Below are 14,180 nucleotides of genomic sequence, written 5' to 3'. Positions count from 1 at the left end.
CAACACCATACTGAATTTCAGCATTATCGATGGAGTTCGCCAGGAACTTGTAAGTCATTTTCAGCCAGGTGCTCGGATACTTTTGATGACATAATACATATATCACATTTTGCCACATGTAAAGGCCCCCGCCCCGGATCAAGCTTATTTGTCAAATTATCTATGGATTTGTTAAACACGCCCATACACGATCCAACAAGGTTGTCATTTTATCCCCACTTCTGAAGCAGGCACTGTTCCTATATGCTACATTTTGACACTAGTGGGAATGAATATAGCGGGCGATAAAGCATTTCTAATAAGAAGAAAAAGGAGGAGGAAAAAGGAAACAAGACGATGGTCCAGGGAATGGTTTAAAGTGAGAGAGATATACAGGGTGAATCACCGGGAACAGGATCTGCAAATGGATTGGCAGCCAAGGACTGGTATTCTTAGCCAATCAACAGATTCTAATAATATTTCTTAAGTAAATCTTTGTGTAAACATACATTTTCATAAACGCAAAAATCCCTGGTGACATTCAAAAATCTAAATGTCGTGTTTGTCACAGGACTGTAGTGCGAGTCGTTTACGAGATACCGTCTTTCAGAAGTTCCAACACGAACACTTGTACACTACCTGTGGTAGCACACGCTAAAGAAGAACACAAGTGCTTACACTAAATATGTGGATTCTGAGCAGTCATGAGACAATTGACCATCACAAGTTGTGTTCAAAATGACCGATGTCAGAAGCAATGTACTCTTCCCGTCTGGTATGAAATGACTGCCGCACATTTGCTAAAATTTCCGCGAAGGTATGCGAGCAGTCTACAGTAATAGGTCGTTGCATACCATCGGGCGTAGTTGGTATGTCCTTGTGGACATTGTCTTTTAGCTTTGCCCATAGAAAAAGTCTCCCAGCGCCAAGCTCAGGGAACGAGCTGGCTAAGGTACAGGTCCTCTGCGTTCAATCCAACGGTTCGGAAACAATTCGTGAGGACATTTCGGCGGCGGGGTTCCTGTAGTCATTTTCACCAGCACCTACCTGTGAATCCGTTGCATCCGATCGCCGGTAGGAAAGCCGAGCAGAAACCTACAGTACTTCAACCCACACAAGGCTGCAAACAGCGTAACTATTTTAAGAATCTGGAAAAGATCTCAATTCTGAATAAAGGGTGAAGATACTGGGAAAACTTCGGTATATTCTGAATTCTGATAACTTACACGTTCACTGGCTAGCCCGTGCTAATCTTAACACTGTCATGCACACACCCTTCTATTCACGTTAGCAACTTTACGGTAACGTATTTCCCGAAATTTGAACAACAAATATGCACGGGTTTTTCTTAAATGAAAATGCTCGCTTGCCACACCATTAAGTTCATCGGTGTCTAATTCACTCAAGTTTTTAGTTACCGATCTGCTCAATATACTATTTACTTACTATACTATCTTTTCTCATACACAAAATTACTTTAAAAATTCGTACTTCCTAAAAAAAAAAAAAAAAAAAGAACACGCCAGAATAAATATGCTTTCAGTTTAAAGAACTTTTGAGGCGTGTAGCACAACTGAAATCGAATGGTGTCCTCCTGGGCAGTGTTTTAACTTTTACCTTCTTTTCCATAGCCATCGACTGTATAACATCTGCAGTGAGGAGTCCAGTACAGTGCTAATTATTTATGGACGACCTTGCTGTTTTCTGTTCCTCCTGCAGTGTTGCACCGGTGAGCCTTAAGTTGCAGCTTACAGTACGGCGGTTACAGGAGTGGGCTCTAAAGACAGGTTTTCCGTTTTCTGCCGATAAATGTGTGTGTGTTCATTTTAATCGTTCTCGTCGTCCATTTAATTTGCCTGCCTTGTATATGGGGGACAGTAGCCTACATTTTAGAGACACAGTGCGGTTTCTGGGTCACATTTTTGAATCTAGATTGTCATGGTTGCCACACCTGCGAGACTTGAAAGCCATAACCCTGGAGACACTGAACATTGTCAGGTGCTTCGGCTACAGGTCTTGGGGAGTGGACAGGGCGCGTCTACTCCAGTTTTATAGGGGTTTTGTGCGTTCGCGGCTGGACTACGGGTGCACGGTGTATAGGTCAGCGAGGCCCTCTTATTTGGGGATCCTTGACGCTGCCCACCATGCGGGGATTCGACCGGCAGCTCCTTCTGGTGCGTCAGGTGTGTAAGTTTCTTGCAGCTCCAACCCTCACCCACTCACAATATTGTTGCTCATCCGCCTATGGACTGTCTTTTTTTCCCACCGTCCCCGAGCCACGATGCCGTTTGGGATCCGTGTGCAACGTGTACTGGATTCCCTCGGTGTGGATTCAGTACGGTCTCAAATCCAGGGTTTTAACCGCCTGCCACCCTGCTTACTGGAGGGGCCCACAGTTATTATAGATTTGGTGCGGTACAAGAGAGATGGCACTCCTGCAACCGTTTTTAATGTTACATTTTCTGCCATTTTATCTGAGCACCACGACTATGAAGATGTTTTTATCGAAGGGTCGAAACAGGGGGATTCCATTGGTTGCTCTGTAGTTTTTACGGATCGTGTCCTCAAGGCCCGACTGCCTCAAGCGTTTATTGTCTTTGGTGCAGAATTGTCTGCAATCTTGCGGACACTGGAGCAGATGAGACGCTCTTCTCGTTCTGAATTTCTTGTCTGTTCCGATTCACTAAGTACCCTTCACTCATTGCAACGTTTCTATCCAACAGATAAAATAGTCCAGACCATCCAGGATGCTCTCCTCCAACTCCAACTACAACGACTGGGGAAAGAGTGGCTTTCTGCTGGATTCCAGGCACGTCGGCACTGCTGGAAACGAAAGGGCAGATCTTGCAGACAAGGAGGCGTGTCTCGATCCGTAAGTATTTCAGATTGCCATCCCCCTGCACGCACTCACCTCGCTGTTGAGCTCAAGAGTCATGCGTCGGTGGGAGGATGAGTGGCTGGAAATGACTGACAATAAGCTCCATTTAGTCAAGCCCACGACGCGTGTGTGGTGTATTCCCTTCCAGCCGCGTAGATGGGACGAGGTTCTCCTCACTCGGCTTTGGTTAGGCCACAGTCCTATGATGCATGGCTTCCTGCTCTGGTGAGGGGACCCTCCAATGTGTGGTGCCTGTTGCGTGCAGGTCGCTGTCAGCCACGTTTTATTGGATTGCCTTTTATTTTCTGACTTGTCCAATGTTTTTATCAACATCTTAGGGAGAGGGTCTTAATTTGTTCACAGGGTGAGTGGCTCGCCCATATTTTACGTAAGTGGCCAGCCAGTGAGAATTTCCCGTGGCATCCTTGACGCTCCTTTCTGATATTCCTTACGTTTTATTTTCTTATACAGCATTTTTCATCTTTTCCCGCTTTCTTTGCTTGTATGCTTCCATTTTACAACGTTTGTCCACATTATTTTCTTTTAATGTGTGTCAGGGCGCTAATGACCTCGACGTTGAGTGCCCGTAAGCCCCAACACACACACACACACACACATACACACACACACACACACACACAAACGCACACACACACACACAACTAAAACCGACAAATTATGACTTCCTTCGGAACTCATACTACACACGACCGCACCATTGGAAGGCTGACCGACCGATGTTGCCGTGCGGTTCTAGGCGCTTCAGTCTGGAACCGCGTGACCACTACGGTCGCGGGTTCGAATCCTGCCTCGGGCATGGATGTGTGTTTATGTCCTAAGGTTAGTTAGGTTTAAGTAGTTCTAAGTTCTAGGGAACTGATGACCTCAGCAGTTAAGTCCCATAGTGCTCAGAGCCAATGAAATGCTGGTCTCCGAATACTTTCGACTGCTGTAAGCATTCTATATCTCCAAGAGAGAAGACGCGCGAAGAATACTCCGTTCTCATTGGTCAGTTTTCTTAAAGGCCAATAGAAAAACATTATTCTCCCACGTTAGTCCGCGCGTTTCATAAGTGACCGATCAACAAATAACACATTTTCTAACTGTATTTTTTCCCGAAAAAAATATTTAACATATTGATATTTTGTTTATACTTTACGTTATCAATTATTTTTATGTGCACTCGAATTAGCTTTCCCTTTACCATAAACTTAGTATATTGATACAAAATTCCCATTCGTTGGCATTCACGCGCTAGTTCGTACAGCATTTACCAGTAGAACAATGATCCACATATTTACTTTAGACCACTATATATGACGGTAGTTCCTGTTCCCGAAAGAACAGTTACCGTGGATGACCATGCAGCTTCGCTAGAAATGAAATGATAATTAAATGGACACGCTAGCTGCAAGCAGGCGTTGATACACTTCATTGGGGACATGTTGAAAATGTGTGCCCCGACCTGCCATGTAAGCAGGAGATCCAGGGTTCGAGAACGTCTGCCATGTAAGCAGGAGATCCCGGGTTCGAGTCCCGGTCGGGGCACACATTTTCAACATGTCCCCAATGAAGTGTATCAACGCCTGCTTGCAGCTAGGGTGTCCATTTAATTATCATTTACTTTAGACCACATTCACGCAAATTTCATACTACTAAAAGCATACACAGAACCGTACAAACATAAATAAACAAAAAAGCCTTCAGGAAAAAACAGAAGAATTCACAACAACATTCTCTTGACCTGTTTCTTGAATATCTTTGTGCACTACTATACTCTGGTGGATGAAAATTAGAACTATGTACCGGTACCGACTGAACCTGCTTAAGACCATCTGTCACTGCGCATGCATGAGTCATTCTCCCGATACCCAGGCTCTAGACAGGAGCGATGTAAGGCGCCACGCCTCAACATGCTGTAGCACTTCAGGTACTTTGAGCTGGATAGCCATCATGATGGTATCACAGGTTTCTCCTATTCTGCGGAGGAACGTCATCTAGTTCCCATGGAAGATGGTCCGTTAGGAGGGTGAGATGCTTGTGTGCGTTCAGTGTGCCATCTAGTGAAAACTGGAATATGATCTGATGATCCACTATCCCACACCGCATGTTTAGACTCCAAGGACGCTGAAGTTTCACCTGAAGATGCCAACGGGGAGTGGCGACGGACTAATAGTGCATGTTTCGGTGGTTTACTAGGCCTTGGTAAATCATTAAACAAAATTCATGATTCATCTTGAGTAGCCTGCGTTAATGCCCATGCACAGAAGGTAACATGTTTCCACGGAGCTCTTGAGTGATAAATGTGCTAGGGATGGAACATATGTTGGTGGAGGACATTTGCCTGACTCATATCACTTCCTCGAGCGATTGCGCGCGACGTAAAGTGCGGATCATCTGCCACAGCAGCCAAGGACGTCAATTTCCCCCCTCGTCTGTGGTCACTTATTTCCTTCTGTTATGTTGTCTAGGTTTTACACTACTACTTTCACGTAACTGGTAGAAGAGGCTGATAAATAGCTTCTGAGATAGTTGGAATCTATTTGAATATCGTGAAACATGCAACGTGAAAGAACGAATCGCTGAATTTTTACACTTGCAATACACAATGAACATGTCGGTTTCTTCTGCATTCGAAGATCCCATCTTCCATTCTTGACCTACTGCTTGGGCTGTCACACACTAATTGACTAGTAACTCGCAGTGCACTAGGAAGGTACAAGAACAGTGTAAGAAAAAACAACGACATTGTACCTAGCAACTACGCAGGTTGAATGGCACCAACAAGTGTCTGTGTGGGAACTTTCCAAATCACGAAATCTCGTAAACGACTAGCCCTAAAATCCTGCAAAAAATACCACCGCAATCTTAATTTACCCCACTTCTCGTTCGTCATTGTCAATAGGCATTTTCGCATTTAAAAAATGTATCTTTGCACAAAAAATACACGTAATGATTATGATTACCATCTGTTTATTGGCTAACAATACGAGCCCCTGACTACCAATCCGTTCTGTAACAGCACTTCCATTCCTGCAGTATTTACGGCGCAAGTTTTATGTCGTTCGCCCCATATATACACGACAACCTGTTAAAGAGAATGTTACACTCAGAACCTGATGTCTACGTCAAAAGTTATGCGAAAGGATAGAAAAATTTCTATCCAGTTTTGAGTTACATCGCCCTCACATTGAAAAAAAAAAAGAAGAAGAAGACAGAAGAATGGCATACGAAACTTGTTCAAAATGGTTCAAATGGCTCTGAGCACTATGGGACTTAACTGCTGTGGTCATCAGTCCCCTAGAACGTAGAACTACTTAAACCTAACTAACCTAAGGACATAACACACATCCATGCCCGAGGCAGGATTCGAACCTGCGACCGTAGCGGTCACGCGGTTCCAGACTGTAGCGCCTAGAACCGCTCGGCCACCCCGGCCGGCACGAAACTTGATTCTTTTTACTTAGTCTAATGACAGTTTACTGAAATGATACAATTTGGAAACATACAGCCTACATCATTCGTAGATTAAACTTTTTTAATTTATTATTTTGTTTTATTTTATTTATATTTTTTGCACCACCACTTGTGCACTATCGAATCGCATTAATGTGAGCACCTGTCAAAAACCTGAATAACAACCTTTTACACCGCGGACCGCTGTGAGACATGCAGGAAGAGAGGTTCTGGAGAGTACAGACAGGAATGTCTATCCGCAATTGTCTCTTGAGGATCCATGGCACGAAGAGCCATATAAAGGTGGTTCCACAGATTCCCGTTTGGGTTCAAATTCGGCGAGTCTGGTGGCAAAGAGAGTACGGTAAACTCGTCCTGTTGCTCTCTGAACCACGCACATACACTGCTGCTGGCTGGTGGCATCGTAACGGTAGACATGGTAACCTGGTGTAGATGCATGTGCGTATCGATCCATTGTACCTTCCAGAAAGATGAGATCACCCCGGGATCGACATGAAAACATTCGCAGTTCATAGCCCACCCTCTTAGTTTGCTTTCAGACGTTTCACGCTTTATACGTCAACTGTCACCTGTCCGAACGAGCTTAAAACGTGATTCATCTGAAAAGGTCGTCTGCCGCCACTCAGTGGACGTGCAGCTGCGCTATTGGCACGCTACGAACTTCCAGCATTCGTTGCCTATAAATAACAGTCAGCGTGGGGGCATGAACCAGGCGCCTGCAGCGGATGCACAAACACAGAAACGATCGCTGAACGGTGGTTGATTAGAAAGTTGGTGGACTCATGGTTCACCTGAGCACCCAGTTGCTCAATAGTTGCACGTCTGATCGCCCGTACACATCTCCGCAGCCGCCGTTCACTCTGTCGTTTAAGGTCTGTAGAGCGCCTGCGCCTGTTTTGGATAGCACCAATTTGCCACGCACGGTACAGTTCAACGGTTTACAGACTTATCCGTCTAGGAAATGCTTCCACCCTTGGCCCGAAAGCCAATGATCACTCAGGTTTGGAGTTCACATAAATCGCTCCGTTTCAGCATTACAACGACTATACTGTCCTCCGCGTCCACCTCGACAGGCTTCATATAATCTCCGCTGATAGTGCTGCCATCTACCGTCTGTGAGTGGTTATTTCTCGTTGACGTCGATCATAGGCAGTGGCCACCTTAATGGGACTGGATCGTGTAAGTTGTCAATAGAATATTGATTTTATTCTTAACCTCTTCTTGAGTAATATGTGGCTGGGAAAGACGTGCCGCTTCTACCACTTTAGTGATGTCCAACGCTACTTTACTTTTATCTTTGCTCTTAGTTTCCATAGTTGTGGAAACTCACTATATACAGGGAGATAAATTGTAATAAAGCTATTTTCTTCCAAACATATGCGGCAGAACATCACCACAGGAAACGTCCACCATCTTCTAAAACATACCGTCAATCAAAATTTCACTCAAAATAGTGTCTATGTTCCATGAACAGCTAAAACAGCGCCGTACACGGTCGCATATCTGATAATTCTAGTAAAATTTGACTACTTGTTTGATTGTGTATAGGCGCATTAAAGCTTTATAGATAAATAGGATTCCGTTCCATTTGTAATAGCTCTGTTCATTTGTTACCACAACATGGTATCGATTTGTTCTTTTTTTTTCATTTTCATACATACGCTCCATTTTGAAGTAGCCCTTATGATTTTGCAAATAACGCTTATGCTTGTGCTTCCCCAGATTAAAACCAGATATTATTATTATTATTATTATTATTATTCTAGCTTTAATATAATTTTTAATGCCACAAAAATTATTTATGATTTATTTAAGCACATTTGCTGATAAGATACAAAAAACTTAAACTGTAAATGAATTATTCCAAAAGATCAAATTTCCACAAACTCGATTTAAGCTCCTTGGACTTAATCGTTATGTTTCATCAGCGAGCAGCTTAGTTTTAGAAACAGTTTAGTTGCAGTATTACTAGATGCAGTCTGCTCAAGTTGACCGTTAACTTTGATACTGTCAACAAAAGAAAAAGAACTGGAACTATACACTAATAATTTAATGTTTTTGATGAAAAACGAAGAACGTTTGTAAACTAATCAAAATCAGTACAACGAATTACAACATACACTTCCAGAAAAAAGCATGTACACCGTTTTAGCGGTTTCCTTTTCACTCAATATTTATTGTTGCAAAAGTGGGTATGGAGTACATGAAATTATTTATTTACAAATCAACAGCTACAGTGGTTCTGAGGTACCAGGTATCGGCCCATGTTCAAACACCTGTATTAGTAGGTGGTGTAGCCTCAGTGGACAGGAATGCAAGCGCTGACTCTAGCAGGCAGTCGATTGTGCAAATGGTGAATACTGTCCTAGGATACGTGATTGATTCTACCTCTGCTCCTCTTTTTCACATAGCTCTGTAAGTGTTGTTGGCTGACAAGCCAAACGAGTCATTTCTCGTGCTATCGTATTCCACATATGCTCGATTGAAGACAAGTCCTGAGTTTGTGCTTGACAGCGACGTTGCTGCACGTCTTTCAGAGCACATTGAATTTCACGGGGAGTGCGTGGACGAGCATTATCCTATTGGAATCACCTTCATGTTGCAAGAACGTCAAAAGGATGGGTCTGACTGCATTCTCCACCTACCAAGCGTTGGTTAGCGTCCCCTACAGAAACACCAAAGGTCAACGAGAATTGTAGCTTACCGCACCCCAGACAGTTTGTGTTGGGACCGTTATGCCTTGGATGAATGGACTCTACGAGACAGCGTTCAGAAGGTGTATATCGTACGTGCAAACGGCCATCACCTGCCGATAGACCGAATTTTCTTTCATCGCTGAAGACCATGGCGCGCCATTCCATCTTTGAAATGATCCTCTGACGGCACCAGTCGAGCTGTGCGTGGAGATGCTGTGGTTTGAGTGGAAGACGGACTAGAAATGTACGTGCCTGTGGTCCCACTGCTAATAACCGATTAGCAACAATTCGTGTGGACACGTCTGGTCTTACAAGTCCTCTTTTCTGTGCTGTAGAAGCTGTACGATCTGCCACTGTTTCTCATACAGTTTGACGATGGTGGAGAGAGTCTCTGCTGCGTGTTCGTCGAAAACCTCGTCCACAGGTGCGAGAATGTTCACTTGACCACCAACACCAGCACTGTTGCACAGCTGACGCAGCATGTCGGCATGTCCAACTTGGGTGACAGTTCTCCGAAAGGACCATCCTGCCACTCGGAAACCCACAATATGACACCTTTCAGACCCGCTCAGTTGGCTATAGGAAGTGCGATAGCGTCTCCGTGGTATGGTTCCTGCTTATTTCACTCGTTTGCTCCACAATGAGGGTTCTGTATGTGTGTAGTCCCTATTAAGGGGTAGGCACGATGGCACTCTGGCAGCTACGCCATTTCACTATCCCCCAGGAGGCATAAACTTTTGACAATGTTGACTGATATGCTCTTTGAATTTTGGAAGGTAGTAGGGGTAAAATACAGGGAGCGAAAGGCTATTGACAAATTAACAGAAACCAAAAGTTGGTCATAAGAGTCGAGAGGCATGAAAGGGAAGCAATGGTTGTAGCCTATTCCCAGTTATTCAATCTGTACACTGAGTAAGTCTTAAAGAAAACTAAATAAAAGTTTGAAGTATGAACTGAAGTTCATGAAGAAAAAATAAAAAAATGTGCTTTGGCGATGACACTGTAGTTCTGTCAAAGACAGCAAAAGACTTGGAAGAGCAGTTGAAGCGAATACATAATGTCTTGAGTGGTGGATATAAAACGAACATCAACAAAAGCAAAACAAGGATAATGGAGTGTCGTCGAATTAAATAGTGTGGTGCTGAAGGAATTAGATTAGGAAATGAGACACTAAAAGTAGTAGACGAGTTTTTTTTATTTGGCGAGCAAAATAACTGGTGATGGCCTAAGTAAACGGATGGTGCAAATGGCTCTGAGCACTATGGGACTTAACAGCTGAGGTCTTCAGTCCCCTAGAACGTAGAACTACTTAAACCTAACTACCCTACGGACAGCACACACACCCATTCCCGAGGCAGGATTCGAACCTGCCACCGTAGCGGTCGCGCGGTGCCAGACTGGAACGCCTAGAACCGCTCGGCCACTCCGGCCGGCAGTAAAGAAGATATAAATTGTAGATTGTCAATGGAAAGAAAAAAGTTCCTGATGAATAGGAATTTAAAATCATCAACTATGGATTTAAGTGTTAAGAAGTCTTTTCTGAAAGTATTTGTTTGGAGTGTGGCCATGTGAGGAAGTGAAACATGGACGATAAACAGTTTAGACGAGTAGAGTATAGCATCTTTGAAATGTGGTGCTACAGAAGGTTTCTGAAGAGTGCGTAAGTACATCACGTTATTAATGTGGAGGTACTAAACAGAGTTGGGGAGAAAAGAAACTTGTGGCACTACTTGAAGAGAAAAATGAATCGGTTGTTAGGATACATTCTGAGACATCAAGGGATCTCCAATTTTATATTGGAGAGAAGTGTGGGGGCTAAAAATTGTGGACGGAGACCAAGAGATGAATACAGCAAGCAGGTTCAGGAGGATGTAAGTAGCGATATTTTCTCTGAGATGAACTGGCTTGCACAAGATACAATGGCGTGGAGCGCTGCATCAAGCCAGTCTTCGGAATGAAGACCACAACAACAAATACAGCAACAAAAGTAACAATTAAATCGTTCAGTTTCTCTCGAAGTATTACCACGTAATGATTGTGTCTACAACTGTTAAGGTTATATCGAATTCGAAACATAAATAGTTTCCCCATCATTAGCTTAAAAGTATTTTCCTTTCATTGCCGTTACAGTAAAGGCTAATATACAAATCTTAACGATATACGGAGGCATAGTAGGGCCAAAGGTTATTGAAAATCATGCATGGCGTGCTTGCGCTGTAAGTTGATGGATTTTGTAGGCCAATTAAAGGTTATTTCCTAGTTTGATAGACCACAAGTGCTTTTATGAAATTCTTCGTCTCGACTTCGCCTACATCACTATGATACATTCTACAGATTTTTCGTTTACATCCTGTATAGAGTTCTTCAGTAGAACGACAACAGTTGTTAACAGATTTTATACCCTAATCTCTCTGTTTTTAATATCTGATGTTTTATGTATTTCAGGAGAAACAGTGCGGTACGTACATCGTTAGAATTAATTAATAAAAAGAAATATGCATGGTAAGTGTCGGATACCTTCAATGCTGACTAAAGCAAAATGTGAAAGCGAACATCTCAAATACTCTATAAGCAATACCCAGCTTACTTTTTAAATCTCGCAAACCTATGGGCATTACATGGTTCCTACGATTTACGCCGGACATGAAACAGCGTTCAGAGTAGAGGATAGTGGCTGATAACCTGTGCCAAGAAGGTCAAACTTGATTTCATCTGTCACTGAAGTTGTAACTAGTGCTTTCTGCGATGCTGGAGAGATTATCTTCTATGGTCATCTTGGAATAAGTAAAACATTAATTGATGAATACAATCAACATGAATTATTCAAATCTGACAGAAATCAATGCATGTGATGTACATGTACAGACAAACAAATGATTACCATTTCAGAAAATTTGGATGATTTATTCAAGAAAAGGAGCTTCACAAATTGAGCAAGTCAATAACGCGTTGGTTCACCTCTGCAATATAAGATTATGCACCTATTCACAAATACAATAGAAAACCATAGATTTGGACGAAATACACTTCCACCTGTAATAATGTCTGTGACTCAGAAGAGGTTTGGTTCAATAGAGAGGCTATGTTAGTCATAGAAAGGGGTTTTGCAGACGCTTAAAGATTATAATTGCAAGGTTTGAATACGCTGACTGGATAAGTGTTCAGAAAGAAAAATAGGCAACGTTTCGAAGCCAGATCGACAACTTATCGCCTTGGCCCTGTTCTGTTATTAAATAAAAGGAATCACTCTTTGTCAATGCGGCTGGCCTACACAGAAAACGCGTACACAGAAAACTTCTACGAAGAATGAAACACCATTAGCAAGCTCAGACTATAAGGAAACAAACTAACTTACAGGAATTGTACTAACTACGTTGCTCCGATACTGGAGCGCAGCTGACGTTATGGCGTCACACGTAAACTAAGAAGTGAAAAATCTTTTATAACATGTACATGAGCAAAAGTACACTTCGTCTCAGTGCTGTGGTTTGCCTTAAGTCCAGCTGTTTCAGAATGAGTGAAAGCGAGAACAATACAATTTTTAAAAAATGTGAATCAGACATGACCGATTTTGAGACATTAATTGGTTTCGCGAAAACGATTCGTTCGTGAAATTATATTTATGGGCGGATTTGAAGGGGAAAACTGTGAAACACTAGTTACGTTGACACACTGCGTAAGACCGCTAAATGAGGATAAGATACCTTAGCAGCAATAGAAAGCAACTGTAATGAACTGACTACTCCTTCCTGAACTGAAAACCATTTCGTCTTATGGATTCAGATCTTTTAATCCTATTTCTCAGGGCAAGTTCCACAAATGTTACCTTACACTCACATCAGTCCATTAAAAAAATGTTTGTCTCGTGGAAAGTGCACGAGGATAATCTAGAACGAGTTACATTACTGAGATCCTAATGCTTAATTAAGTAATATATCACTCAATAAAAAGAAAAGTTTTGTTTTCGTGGAAAGAAGATGAGGATAAGCCAGAACGTGTTACATTACAGAAATAGTAACGTTTAATTAACTAATATTACGCTGTTCCAATGTTAATTAAGATTTAAGCGTCCCGTCGACGTGAATTAAATGGAGGCAAATTAAGGTGCTGAATAAAAAGCAGCCTGGACTTTCATTCACTAAAATGGAAATGTTGCTCCTAGTGAAATCTTCGTAAACAAACATTCATTCATATATTTGCTATCAAAAACAGTCTTGATCACAATTTATTTATTCCGCTGACCCGTTTCGACCACTACTCTGGTCATATTCAGACCAATGAGTAAGAACCTCCTTCTGGTGGTAGCGATTTACCACCTGAAGGAGGTTCTTACTCATTGGTCTGAACATGACCACAGTAGTGGTCGAAACCGGCCACGGGAATGAATAAATTATGATCAAGACTGTCTTTGATAGTAAACATTTGAAACAACATTGATCACCCCCACAATGTATTCAAAAGTAAACATTTATTCATTTATTTTACTTTTATCTATTTATTTATCTTGTCAAGATCATGGACAACAGATCTTCTATTACATCTGACAGTACATTTTACATTTTTAAGTTTCATTAATTACGCAAACGTGTAGTGAGTTACAGTTCAAATAGAACCCATTACTTAAATATTACTAAGACATTGATAGTTTGGGTAAAAGTAGAATATTCGTTGACGGAAAATGGAAAAATAAAGACAGTTTAGTGATGGACACATTTAAATTGTGACCACTAGAAGACATGTAAATGACAGAAGTGATGTAGGAGGAAGAGAAAAACATCATAAACAATAAGAAATGAAGACGGGGAAAGCGACGTAATCGTTTGAAAATCAAAAGAGAAAGATGTGTAGCTGGGAGAAGATCTAAGTATTTGCTTTACATTTTGACAAAGGGAAACTCGCAATCATATCCCTTGAAGCTTCCCGGCTAATAGGTCGTGGTCGATGCATAAAACTAACGTTTCTTCTCAGACTGCGGGAGACATCTTCAGGGGTAAAGTGGCGAACTGCAGTCAGAACTCGAGGGCACCACAGTCCATCACGTGACTTCGGCTGCGAGACTTTCTCTGGTAGTGCCAGCATTCTCAACTGAGAATAATAGATCGTCATTCTTACGTTGCAATGTTGACAGCCAAATTTCATTCTACAAATTT

The sequence above is a fragment of the Schistocerca cancellata genome, chromosome 6, assembly GCF_023864275.1.
Source record: "Schistocerca cancellata isolate TAMUIC-IGC-003103 chromosome 6, iqSchCanc2.1, whole genome shotgun sequence".
NCBI lineage: Eukaryota > Metazoa > Arthropoda > Insecta > Orthoptera > Acrididae > Schistocerca > Schistocerca cancellata.
The sequence above is the reverse complement of the archived record's forward strand: the minus strand, read 5'-3'. Positions refer to the sequence as shown.